This window comes from Octopus sinensis, linkage group LG26, assembly GCF_006345805.1.
Source record: "Octopus sinensis linkage group LG26, ASM634580v1, whole genome shotgun sequence".
NCBI lineage: Eukaryota > Metazoa > Mollusca > Cephalopoda > Octopoda > Octopodidae > Octopus > Octopus sinensis.
The window spans coordinates 23,362,160-23,375,342 of record NC_043022.1 but is presented as its reverse complement, the minus strand read 5'-3'; the positions used below and the strand labels follow the sequence as shown (position 1 = coordinate 23,375,342).

Genomic DNA, 13,183 nt, shown 5'->3' with positions numbered 1-13,183 from the left:
CCTGCTTCCCTTGATGCCCTAAGCATGTATTTATTTTGTATAATGATTAATCCAGTGTTGTATGTAGGTATTCAGGATGTTCATCAGTTTTTAGCTGAAAACTTTACTGTTTTAAGGTGGTCTAAATAAAAATCCCCTATAAAATTTCCATGTTAATTTATATTCTAAACAAAAGGTGGTGAGCTGGTAGAAACATTAGCATGCCAGGTGAAATGCTTAGCAGTATTTCGTCTGTCTCTAAGTTCTGAGTTCAAATTCCGCCAAGGTTGATTTTTGCCTTTCATCCTTTCGGGGTCGATAAATTAAGTACCAGTTGCATATTGGAGTCAATCTAATCGACCAGCCCCTTTCCAAAGATTTTGGGCCTTGTGCCTAGAGTAGAAAAGAATTTATATTCTAAACTTGCTTAATAATGGTTTCAAATTTTAGCTCAAGGTCAATAAGTTAGTGGGAGGGAGTAAGTCAATTACATCAACCCCAGTGCTCAACTAGCACTTTATTGACCCCAAAAGGATGAAAGGTAAAGCTGACCTCAGCAGGTTTTGAACTCAGTATGTAAAGAGAGATGAAATGCCACTAAGCGTTTTGTCTGGCATGCTAACAATTCTGCTAGCTTGCCATCTTGCACTTGCTTATTAATGACGAAATATATCTTAATAGATTCTTTGTTATTTTCAACATAAATTAAAGCAAAAACATTGTATTTCAACAGCATTATGGTAACAAAAGGGTTAATACATAAATTCATCAGTCATTTAATTGTGAGAGGACAGACTACTTCTGCCCGAAATTCATTCAACTCGCAGAGCCAGAATCATCATCATCATCATCATCATCATCATCATCATCATCATCATCATCATCACCACCACCACCACCGTCACCGCCGCCACCCCCACCGTCACCGCCACCACCACCACCACCACCACCACCATTATTATCATCATCATCATCACCATCATCACTATTATCACCACCACCACCATCATTATCATCATTATCATCGTTTAACGTCCGTTTTCCATGCTTGCATGGGTTGGACGGTTCGACCGTGGTCCGGGAAGCCAGGAGGCTGCACCAGGCTCCGGTCTGATCTGGCAGTGTTTCTACAGCTGGATGCCCTTCCTAACGCCAACCACTCCATGAGTGTAGTGAGTGCTTTTTACGTGCCACCTGCACAGGAGCCAGAGGAGGCTGGCAAACGGTCACGATCGATTGGTGTTTTTTACGTGTCATACTTTTACTAATTACAGGGTGACAGCAATAAACAGTGGCGTGTATAAATAGAAGGTTATTAGCAGCTCAAATATGCTAGGAGCATATTCAAAACCGTAGAAATGTCTTTCCCTGTGTTTTTGCCATTTAGAAAATTTCTTGCTATGGTGTAAATACACTAACATCAGCTCCCAGCATCACAAAACACAGTGAATTGCTTTCTTACTGGTTCAAATATGCCTCAAGCATATTTGAACTGGTAATAACCTGGGACTTGCACTAATGTCCACTGAAACGAGGTATCAACTAAAAATGAACATTTGTCTTCGAGAAACCACAAGAGGAAGCTAAAAGAACATAGTGGAACGAGGGAAAAGAGAGTTGTGTCCCTTTGACCTCTTCCAATTGTAGAACGTTTTCTTTGAGGACATTTTGGATCTTTTCGGTTTGAACGGCAGTTTTTTCTAGCGGTGTCATATGAAATTGTCACCCACAATTATGACCCTAGTATCGATCTATTGCATTTCAATCAGTTTTTGGGTTAGGGGTGGGTGGAAGGGTATCTTTTTTCCTTCACAAATGTAAATAAACCCAATCTGTTTCTTAAACGAGGGACATATTCATACGGCACAGAATGGTTTATAACTCAATAGACGTCAGTGATTGGTTGAAATTGCAGAAATTGAAGAAAAAAACAACAAATATCTTACAAACTATAGAATTTTCTCAATAAAGCCAAGAGAAAAAGATGTTTTATAAACACATTCTACCAGTATACGAAGTTTAAAATTTTTTAGTTACCTAGAAATTATGTTAAAAACTGCTGTTGAAACCGAAAAGATCCGACATTTTTTCAAGTTACAAGGAGTAGCATCGGGTGAATGGGGGTGGTGAGGGTAAGTGGAGTCATGCCATTTTTGGTCCCAAACTGTCTTACACTCCAGACAGTGCGTGCAGGTGCATTGTCGTAATAAAACCACCACTCTCCACTTCGCCACAGGTCATGCATTTTCGTCTCACCACGTCTTGCAAATGCTTCAGAACTGCCAAGTAAAATGTCTGGTTAACAGTTTGGCCAGGAGGAATAAATTCTGTGTGGGCAATTCCTTTTGCATTGATGAAATAAACGAGCATCGTCTTGACATTGGACTTCACTTGACGCACTTTTTGGGGTTGTGGTGACATTGAATGCTCCCATTGACTTGATTGCTGCTCTGTTTCTGGGTCGTAGCCACAGCAGCAGCTTTCCTCACCAGTGATGACCTTCAAAAGTAAGGTCTGGATCAACTTCCAGCTGTTCTTTCATGACATGCATTCAGTCGTGACTGCAAGGCACAAATTTTGCTGCGACTCTTTTCATTCGCAATGCCTCCCTCAAAATTCATTGACAGGAGCTCCAGGACACACCAGTCATATCAACAAGTTCATCAATTGTTTGGCAATGTTCCTCCAAAGTCAGTTCATGAATTTTCATGATGTTTTCATTCGTTCAGGAGGTCGACAGTTACTCTGAACGAGGTTGGTCTTCAAGCAACAAAGGACGGTTCCTAAAGCATGAAAACCTCCCATAAACTTGTGCTTTGCTCATAGCAGTGTCCTTGTAACGTGTTTGAAGTATGACAACTGTTTTGGTCACCGTTTTCCTCATCAGAAAACAGAATTTCACGGAAGCACTCTGTTCCTTTGTCTCAGCCATTGCAAAAACTGGCAAATAGAGGAGAAGCACTACAAAACAAAGACACATCACGTGACAATACAACATCACACAATACCACTGGTTGGCAGACAGATGCCTGTGGGTTACATCAAATGGCTTCTAGTGGCAGAATCGTGAACTATAACGGGTTTTCCTCACAGAGAACATTTCTGGTTACTTTAGGGTAACTCCTCTTATATATATATAATATATATATATATATATATATATATATATATAGTTAATCCAAACAAGAAAGCACAAAAAAAACACAACAACGCGAGGACGTGGAACAAATATAGTATTATTGGACGCTCAGGAAAGAAGGAGAGTTTAACGTTTCGAGCGGAGCTCTTCATCAGAAACATAGGAGAAGGGAAGACAGGAAAAAAATCGCCAATATACATAGGATCAGATATGGCTGTGTAATAAGAAACTTGCTTCCCAACCAAATGATTCTGTGTTCAGTCCCACTGCAAGTGTCTTCTACTATAGCCTCGGGCTGACCAAAGCTTTCTGAGTAGATTTGTTTGACAGAAACTGAAAGAAGCCTGTTGTATCTATATCTATATCTATATCCGTGTGTGTGTGTGTGTCTTTGTGTCTATGTTTGTTCTACCACCACTGCTTGGCAACAGGTGTTGGTGTGTTTATGCCCCATAACTTCTTAGTGGTTTGCCAAAACAGACTGGTAGAATAATTACTAAGTTTAAAAAAATGAAATGACCTGGAAGTTGGAGATGTACATCCTAAACAGCGCAGTACTTAGAATGTTGCCTATGTGGGAAAGAGTAATGGCTTAGAAGATAAACAGGAAAATTTAGAAATCACCTCTAGTGAAACTGATGTGGGTACTACTAATGGAAGTAGTAGAACTCTCAAATGCAATTTTGCTTAACTGTAATTGTAGGTAGGAAAATATACACAAATGTAAGGTTCCCACAGAATGGAAAGTACTTCTAAAGAGGAGCTAGCTCATGTAATATTAAGCAAAGAATTGCCAATCATTTAAATTACGTTTAGAAATAGGAACAAAATGAATACTACTTGCCTTAGTAAACTAATTTGGATATTAAAAGATAATAACAAAGTATATTTGATTGCCGAGTGTCCGAGGCAGCCGGTACGTTCACTGTGAAAAAATTAGAGTGCTCAGAGTGAGCCCCGCCGGCTTGCATACGAAAAGCATGGAATGATGGAATAGGTAATCATCCAGCTAAGGTAGCAGTTGAATAATATTCTTAAGGCTGCAATTTACTCACATGCAGCATCTTTCAGTTTTTATCCAAACTGGAAAACCATTAAGATTTTTGAAGAGAACTGGTCCCAAGCTACAGTTTGGCATAAAAAATTGAGATTTGGTCCAGTAGAAAAAAGTTTACATCAAAATTTGTAAAAACATTATAGGTGAATATGTACTGGTAGAGGAATTTTGCCCCACCTAGCTAGGATTGGGCACCAAATTGGGATGTGAAGCTGCTGCCCACGCTACCTGAGCCTTCACCAACTTGCCCTCCTTATCACCCAAGGTCACCCTCAAACTTGACCTCAGGAATGCATTCAACTCCGTCAGCCACGATGCTGTCCTCAGCTCAGTAAGAGAGGAAGTCACACAATTCTACTGCTTGGCATGGCAAGCTTATTGGGAGCCCTCCTACCTCTCTTTCGGTAACCAAATCATCATCTCTGCCTCAGGGGTCCAACAGGGTGACCCATTCAGGCCTGCTCTGTTCCCACTGGGCATTGATGACATCACTAAGATGGGGTCAAGCTAGACCTCAATATCTTGTATCTCGATGATGCTTGTTTGGGGGGACCTCCTGACAGGGTCTTGCCATTGCAAACAAGATGATTGAGGAGCTTGGTTGTCAGGGTCCCCAAGCTCTGGATCCTCAACCACCTGGCTTCTCAACATCAACAAACTATAGGCCTATTTGTAGAGTCCTTCCCTTCCATTGCAGTTCCTCTCTCATCTGTGTGGTGCTCCTTAGGAGCCCCAATTACTAACTTTGTCTTTGAGTCCATTTTCCAGTCAAAGGTGGCTGCCCTTGAGCAATTGGTGAAGAATATTGAAGCAGTTGAGCTCCATCAAGTTTTCTTCATACTTAGAAATTACATTTTGACTCCTAAGCTTCTGTATTTGCTTAGAGTAAGCTCTTCTCACTAATATCTCATCTTGCCTTCATGGCTTCGACAACCTAATCTTTGAGAGACTTGAATGCTTGGTCAATGTCAGGCTCTCTCCAACATGCCATGATCAGGCTGCATTGTCCAAGTAATTTGGGTGTCTTGGTCTTCGTAAGTGTTCATCCTTCCCTCTCTCCTGCTTCCTTTCCTCCACTTATGCCTGTTCCATCCTGGTGAGCAACATCTCCTCTCCAACATGGACCAGTTCCAACAGGGAGTTGGATGAAGCTCTCCAATACAGGAATGTATTGGGCTTGTCTGGAGAGCTTGGGACAATATAATTTCAAATGCCACCTTCGACTCATTCTCCATCCAGTTGGACCAGTTTTCAAGGTGCTGCTTACTGTCTGCTTGCACCAAAATACTCAAGGGACTAACATTGGTGGCCTACTCAGCTTGGATGAACTTTGTGTTTCCATTGCCCTCAGAGTGGGAGCTGACGTCTGCATGAGTTTCAGTTATTGCTGTGTCAAGCTCCACAGGCCTCCATGGTTTTTCTTACCACCTGAATGCTGGTCACTTCAAGCGTCATACAGAATTAAACCTTACACTCAAGAGGAGTTTGGCCTGGGAAAACATCCCCTCCATCTGGGTTGTCCACATGTGATGGGAAAAGGCCTGACAGCCTCACCCTCTGCCCCTCATCGAGAGGCAGATGCTTTGTTTGTAACATCACAGTTAGTGACACCTTTGCTTCTTCTCACATCCTAGATGCTGTGGCCAGGGCAAGATCCACAGCTTCTGTGGCTGAGTGGAACAAAATCCCAAAGTACTACGATCTGTCAGCCAACTACATTTTCCATCGTGTGGCGTTTGAGACTTTTGGTGTGGTCGGACCACTGACTGCGAGATTCCTGTCTTCACTGGCAGATCTCCAAGCAGAGGTAACTGGTGAAGCTCTTGAGGCTGCTTGGTTGTTCCAGCGCATCAGCCTTGCCATCACCCGCGGCAATGCTGCAAGTGTGCTGATGTGTTTCAATAGCCATTAAAGAAATTTTCCCAGCACCCAAAATTTTCAACCTAAGGGGTTGAATTGTTTTTGTTTTTTGTGTTGTTGTTTTTCTTCTTCTCACTCTTATGTATATATTTAAGTTTAATATAATAAATGGTTTACAAACCATGTAATATATCTTTAAATAAGCATTACATTTGACAGAGTAATCTGAACGTTAAAGTGTCAATAGTTTAGTATTTAAATCTGCCATAGCTGGTCCAGATATCCTATCAGTTTTATGTTTAAATCAGCCACATCTAGCTATTTGTACCCACCCTCCAATATCATTCTAAAAATAAACATAATTAAAAATCTTGAAGACTCACGTGCATGCACACACTCACACCCACACACGTGCATGCACACTTGGACACACACACACACACACCTCAGACTTTGGTTAGCTGGAATCAGGGATCTTTTCCTTTTGAACGGCACTTTGTAACATAATTTCTAGGTAACTAAAAAGTTTTAAACTTCGTATACTGGTAGAATGTGTTTATAAAACATCATTTTCTCTTGGCTTTATTGAGAAAATTCTATAGGTTGTAAGATATTTCGTCTTTAATTTCGAGCATTTCGGCAATTTTAACCAATCGCTGACCTCCATTTAGGAAAATAACATTCTGTGCATAATGAATATGTCCCTCTTTTAAGAAACAGAATGGGTTTATTTACATTTGTGAAAGAAAAAAGATACCCTTCCCCAACCCCTAACACTAACCCTAACTAACACTAAATCTAAAATAGATTGAAATGCAATAGATCGATACTAGGGCCATAATTATGGGTGACATTTTCATTTGACACCGCTAGAAAAAAATCCCATTTTCCGTAGCGGTGTCGTATGAAATTGTCACCCATAATTATAACCCTAGTATCGATCTATTGCATTTCAATCTGTTTTAGGGTTAGGGTTGGGGGTGGATTGAAGAAAAAAACTATAAATATCTTACAAACTATAGAATTTTCTCAATAAAGCCAAGAGAAAAAGATGTTTTATAAACACATTCTACGAGTATACGAAGTTTAAAAGTGTTTAGTTACGTGGAAATTATATTAAAAAACTGCCGTTCAAACCGAAAAGATCCAGTTTCATACTTTGGTCACAAATATTGTATTAATATATTTCTTTACTGCCCAGAAGAGGCTAAACATAGAGGGGACAAACAAGGACAGACGAAGGGATTGAGTCGATGATATCGCCCCCGGTGCGAAACTGGTACTTTATTTATCGACCCCGAAAGGATGAAAGGCAAAGTTGACCTCGGCGGAATTTGAACTCAGAACGTAACGGCAGACGAAATACCGCTAAGCATTTCGCCCGGCGCGCTAACATGTCTGTCAGCTCGCCGCATAATATAATATATTCCATGGCTCAATGGTTAGAGCGTCGAGCTTACGATCGTGAGGTTGTGAGCTCGAATCCCGGTCCGGGCTGCGTGTTGTGTTCTTGAGCAAAGCACTTTATTTCACGTTGCTCCAGTTCACTCAGCTGTAGAAATGAGTTGCGACGTCACAGGTGCCAAGCTGTATCGACCTTTGTCTTTCCCTTGGATAAACACTGTTGGCGTGGAGAGGGGAGGCTGGTATGCATGGGCGACTGCTGGCCTTCCATAAACAACCTTGCCCGGACTTGTGTCTAGGAGGGTAACTTTCTAGGTGCAATCTCATGGTCATTCATGACCGAAGGGGGTCTTTACCCTATATGTAAAATAAGGGAGGTCACTCTTGAGAGAGAGAGCGAATTTGTAAGGGAAATAACTCGAACTTCAGGACGAGAGAGCAAAAGATAGACGTCTTACGAGATTAATTGCTAAGAAAATTAAGCAAGAGTAAGGCCATCATACTGGCATTGGTACGAATTCTTCTATACTAATAATTCACGTATTTACTCACAGCTTGTAAATTTAGAGTTGATACTAAGCAAAAATTCCATTGCTAAGATCATTGGTTCTCAACCGGGGACGATATGACTATTGGGTCTCTATATATGATTTTGTTGTTTATGTGCAAAGAAACTGGTTGGGGTCTTTTCGGTTTGAACGGCAGTATTTTTAATAATTTCCACGTACCTAAACACTTTTAAACTTCGTAAACTGGTAGAATGTATTTATAAAACATCTTTTTCTCTTGGCTTTATTGAGAAAATTCTATAGTTTGTAAGATATTTGTTGGTTTTTTTCTTCAATTTCTGCAATTTCAACCAATCACTGACGTCTGTTGAGGTAAAAAAAAACATTCGGTGCCGTATGAATATGTCCCTCGTTTAAGAAACAGATTGGGTTTATTTACATTTGTGAAGAAAAAAAGATACCCTTCCCCCCACCCCTAACCCTAAAATAGATTGAAATGCAATAGATCGATACTAGGGTCATAATTATGGGTGACAATTTCATATGACACCGCTAGAAAAAACTGCCGTTCAAACCAAAAAGATCCACTGGTAGTATTTCTACAATACTCAAAATATTAAAATTTTTTCCTACAATTCCTAATAATAATTAGTTATAAAATATATTAGTAGGATATTTTAAATGTTGAATGGCTATACAGGTCCACCCATGCAAAATAGGAATCAAAGTGGTCCACAGGTAAAAAACGGTTGAGAACCACTGGTCTAGATTAATCGCAGTACCATGCAAATTATATTACCAAACAAGAACCCTGAAAGTATGAAAGGCAAATTCGATGGCAGTGGAATTTGAGCTCAGACCATGAAGATGGACAAAAAAACTGCTAAGCATTTTACCCGGTACAATAATGATTCTATATACCATTCAATATCCTGTACTGAGTCTGCCGAGGTCGACTTTCCTTTTCATCCTTTCAGGGTCGATAAATTAAGTACCAGTTGCGTGCTGGAGTCGATCTAATCGACTGGCCCCCTCCCCCAAAATTTTGGGCCGTGTGAAAAGAATATCCTGTATTGAGTAACAGACCCTGTTTTTGAATGTGGTTAGTTTGTATATGCTGTATCTCTTATATAAAATCCGTTCTGTCTGCCTGTCTGTGTGTGTTGCTTCTAGGATCTCAGGCATCCTCCATCTGATTGCGCTCAAATTTGATATGTAGATACCGACGGTATCAGGGCGTGTATAAGTCTTGAAAAAATTACAAAAATCGATTCCAGGTGAGAATGCGATCAATAAAGCCGTGGGAAATCGTTTTTCTTTTGCTGGTGTCTCAAATTTAGGTTAAATCAGTGTTTCTCAAAGGGGAGGCTTATGGAATGGTTTGACAAGTTGTTTTGAGAATATATATATATATATATAAATTTATATAAATATGGATAAGATCGTTATTTAAATATCGATCTTATCAAGTGGCCAGCATGGGAATAAAAACCTTCAAAGGTAATAATTATTATTAAAATTATAATTGAGGTGGTTTCATGGCAAAGAATTCATCAAGGTATCTTTTTATGTCATCCAAGGAATTGAAATTTTTACTATTAAGACTATTCTGCTGGGACCTGAATAAGTGGAAATCCGAAGGAGCAATATCTGGTGAATATGGAGGGTGGGATAACACATCCCTGCCGAGCTGCAGCAATTTTTGTCTGGTTCCCAAAGCATCAAGTGCTGAAAATGAACTTTCTTATCTTCCATTTTAAAGGGTTACAGAATTAACACAGGAACATAAATCTTCTTCCACGAAAAGATAGCTTAAACTGTGCTCTAAATTGGTGTAGTCAAATCCTATTTTATGGATTTAAGACTATCAAACCTTAGATTAGCTCTTACTCTCATGTACAGTTCTCTGTGTTTTAACTCCTTGTTCATAGAAGGATTGGCAAAAGAGACTTAAAACTATGTTTAGAATGTAATAACTTTAAGGAAGCCTTCTGTGTGCATAGATGATCTTGCAGTGTTACAGGTCATATCCTGTGCAACCCGTTTGTGTACCTAGTGAGGAAGCATGTTTTCAAGCGGTTCATGAATGAGTGCCTACTGCAGATTGGAGTGGTCTATAATGTTAAGAGTTAAACAACAACAGGTTATATAATGAAATATACTGAACAGTTGAGCTAGTGAATGTTCCTGCACTCACACTGTACCCAACAAGACAAACCTGTAGTGACGCTACTGTGGAAGTTTCAGAACGCATGCGCAGAATTGGATTACTTCTGGTAGGACGCCGGAAGTTCCCCCATGCGCATGCACAGGAACTGCAACCTGAAAGTGTACCTGCTAAATCGGTCCTTTTTGGAAGAGCAGCCCTAACAAGCGCACATGGCTAAAACTTCTCTCAGGGAAAACCCTACACATAGAGAAGTTCTCTCTTCGAAGTGGGAACGAACACCGTATCTTCTTGGCTCACCCGAGTGAACATTTGCAAACAGTCCTGTGGACTTGGCTGCTGGTTCGCCCATAAGAAATATATATATGTATATATTTTACCTGTGAACCCCGAAGAATAAAGTACTATTTATTGTTATTGAAGACAGCTGGATTTTTGGTTACTTCTCTTCGACTTGTATGTGACAAGATAGGACCAGACACCCCTCCAGTGTTCCTGAAACTCTCATCTTGTTGCAAACCGCAGCATGTCAACTTGACTGGTGTAGTTATCAACCTGCCATAGAGTGGCTGACTACCTATCTGCCATAATAATCTGCTGGGTCATACAACAATAACAACAGCATCAACAACAACAACAATAATGATGATGACAATGATAAATAAAACCACTTTGTGTGTATAACAGAGTTTATAAAATCATTTATTTATTATCAGATTAAAATTTAAATTTAAATATTCATGTTGAATAACAATTCTTTTTTCACAAACCTAATAATAATGACTTGTTATTTATATACATACTTGCATGTGTGTATGTGTGTTTATATATATATACAAATATATACATATACATAACTATATATATATACATATACATAACTATATAAATATGCATACATACATACATACATACATTCTTTTACTCTTTACTCCTTTACTTGTTTCAGTCATTTGACTGTGGCCATTGCTGGAGCACCACCTTTAGTCAAGCAAATCGACCCCAGAACTTATTTTTTGTAAGCCTGGTACTTATTCTATCAGTCTTTTGCTGAACCACTAAGTTACAGGGATGTAAACACACCAACATCAGTTGTCAAACGATGTTGGGGGTACAAACACAGGCACACAAACATATACACACACATATATACACACACACACACACACACACATATATATATATATATATATATATATATATATATATATATATATATATACGACGGGCTTCTTTCAGTTTCCGTCTACCAAATCCACTCAAGGCTTTGGTCGGCCCGTGGCTATAGTAGAAGATCCTTGCCTATAAATATATATATATATATATATATATATATATTAAATTAGAGACAAAACCACTATTATGCAAATCAAACAAAGAAAGACTTAAGCCAATACATAAATTAATTTATATAAATTTAGAAATTTAACAATAATATTTCTAAATTTATATAAATTAATTTATGTATTGGCTTAAGTCTTTCTTTGTTTGATTTCCATAATAGTGGTTTTGTCTCTAATTTAATATAATATATTTTACTATAAAATTGGATTCAATCCTAAATCTGATTTTTCCCTGTAAATTTGGATTTATTCCCTAATATTTATTATTATTATTATATATATATATATATATATATATTATATATATATATATATATATAATATATGGCTGCCTCCTTCTGGCTGAAACATTTTTAAGGATTTATATATATACATGTTTGTGTGTGTGTGTACAAGGGGGTGCCGAGATATCCCCGGCTAAGGGTAAAAGAAAATACAGGAGGATCAGTTAATTATGATTTTATTCAACATATCCCCTTCTCAGATTCACACACCTGTTGCAGCGGTCCTTCAGTTTTTCTAGGTTCTGTGTACATATCTGGTCTAAAATGACATCTATGATCCCACAAGAACAATATTAAACCCTGATATCATCATTTTATGCAAGAAAATACTCTTCAGTGTGTTATTTTTGTCAAAAGGTGTGTAAATCTTCTGGAGGCCTAAAGAGACACCCAAACATGCACAGAAACCACAATGGAATAACAGATTCAGAACCAAGACACATTTGCGAATATATATATATATATATATATATATATATATATATATACGTACATATATACATATATATATATACACATATATATATATACACACACATATATATATATATACACAATATATAAACACACACACACACACACACACACACATATTTGTGATCAGCAACGGGGGAAACTCAGAGAGTAAACTGTAATTTTATGATATTGCAAACAAATACACACATACACACACACACATGTAGTCGACATAATAGGCATAATAAAAAAATATTCAGTTTTAGATGAAATGTGTGATGTAGCTGACGGGAGCAGAGTTGTAATCTTATACTAAGGGTAGTCATATTAAGGTGATACTAGTGTTAGGCTTACTGATTAGATAATTAGCAAGTTAAAGGTGCGAAATTGTAATGTCTTTTGGACATTGACTGATGAAGAGTTAGCTAGATATTTTGTGTTTGAAAAATGTTCTCTTTGTTGTGTTTTTATTAAATTTTTGAAAAAAAAAAAAATACAACAGTGGTGCCCCAGCATGGCTGCCTCCTTCTGGCTGAAACATTTTTAAGGATTTATATATATATACATGTTTGTGTGTGTGTGTACAAGGGGGTGCCGAGATATCCCAGGCTAAGGGTAAAAGAAAATACAGGAGGATCAGTTAATTATGATTTTATTCAACATATCCCCTTCTCAGATTCACACACCTGTTGCAGCGGTCCTTCAGTTTTTCTAGGTTCTGTGTACATATCTGGTCTAAAATGACATCTATGATCCCACAAGAACAATATTAAACCCTGATACCATAATTTTATGCAAGAAAATACTCTTCAGTGTGTTATTTTTGTCAAAAGGTGTGTAAATCTTCTGGAGGCCTAAAGAGACACCCAAACATGCACAGAAACCACAATGGAATAACAGATTCAGAACCAAGACACATTTGCGAATATTAGTGGAAAGATTTTAAAGAAAGTCTCTGGACTCAAAAGCATTATCTTCTCACTTG

At 38.4% G+C, this 13,183-nt stretch overlaps 1 long non-coding RNA gene across 1 annotated transcript in view; it reads left to right on the top strand.

Annotated features, from left to right (window-relative positions):
• Positions 1–4,018: 4,018 nt before the first annotated feature.
• Positions 4,019–13,183, top strand: part of LOC118768001 — a 21,583-nt gene continuing 12,418 nt past the window's right edge. The window contains exon 1 of the long non-coding RNA XR_005003925.1: positions 4,019–4,115. This is a non-coding gene — a long non-coding RNA (uncharacterized LOC118768001). The remainder of the gene's footprint in view (positions 4,116–13,183) is intronic.